At 33.6% G+C, this 855-nt stretch overlaps 1 long non-coding RNA gene across 1 annotated transcript; it reads left to right on the forward strand.

Moving 5' to 3' along the window:
* The first annotated feature begins 110 nt into the window (after positions 1 to 110).
* LOC106943843 (uncharacterized) lies at positions 111 to 655 on the forward strand. Its single transcript, XR_001424032.1, has 2 exons — positions 111 to 320; positions 457 to 655. It is a non-coding gene; the product is annotated as an uncharacterized LOC106943843 (long non-coding RNA).
* Positions 656 to 855: the final 200 nt, after the last annotated feature.

The following is an 855-nucleotide window of genomic DNA, read 5'->3' on the forward strand; positions in this document are numbered from 1 at the left end:
ACAACCAATTTACTTCCTCTAATCTCACAATTTTGACCATTTTGTCTTTTTCTAGAGTTAATATTGTTTGTGGAAGAGTGGCAAGAATCAACCTTTGCTTGCCTTGAAAGAATTAGTTTTCCTTACAGCATTTCTCTCTTTTATAGGTTTAAGTGAAAAACCTGAAGGTAGTGGATTTTCATCTCCTCCTGCAGTGTCACACCATCTTGATCATCCTTGTTCAGATGACAAAAAACCAGGGGATGAAGAGAAACGTTCAGACATTTTGGATAAAGAGAATAATCCTGTAGATGCTGATGAAACTGAGGATGCTTTGCCTGGTGTGCTGCATGTCAATAATGGCTACAATATTGTTACATATATTACTCCATGCCTTTCTCTGCTATTTGTATAGTTAAACATTCCTAACTCTATTAACCACTAATCACTTTCTGCATTTTTCTTTTTCTGCATCAGGTTCAGAGAACAATGAGGATGAGGATAGCAAAGCTTCACATCCTCCTGCAGTTCCTAAGAAATCAAATATTGTTCGGAATGTCTCTCAACAACAAAAAGTGACTGAAAATACAAACCCGAAAGTTATCAAGAAGCAAGGTTTAGACGACCCTGCTGATTCTGGAAATCCAAATGAGGTGTCAAATGATCAAAGTGAGTACAAATAAGCTAATTAACCACATTTTAATACAACACTATAAAACTCCTTACTATAACAGAAATTTGTTGTATTTTAAAAACTATATTGAACATATAAAATAACTGAAATAGTATTTCTTATCCTAAAACTAAGATATGGTGAATTTCCTTATATTCTGTTTATATTTTGTCATTTTAGTTGTTTCATTCCTGATTTTTTCC

The sequence above is a fragment of the Poecilia latipinna genome, unplaced genomic scaffold (assembly GCF_001443285.1).
Source record: "Poecilia latipinna isolate Pla-1442-1.1 unplaced genomic scaffold, P_latipinna-1.0 Scaffold6195, whole genome shotgun sequence".
Taxonomy (NCBI): domain Eukaryota; kingdom Metazoa; phylum Chordata; class Actinopteri; order Cyprinodontiformes; family Poeciliidae; genus Poecilia; species Poecilia latipinna.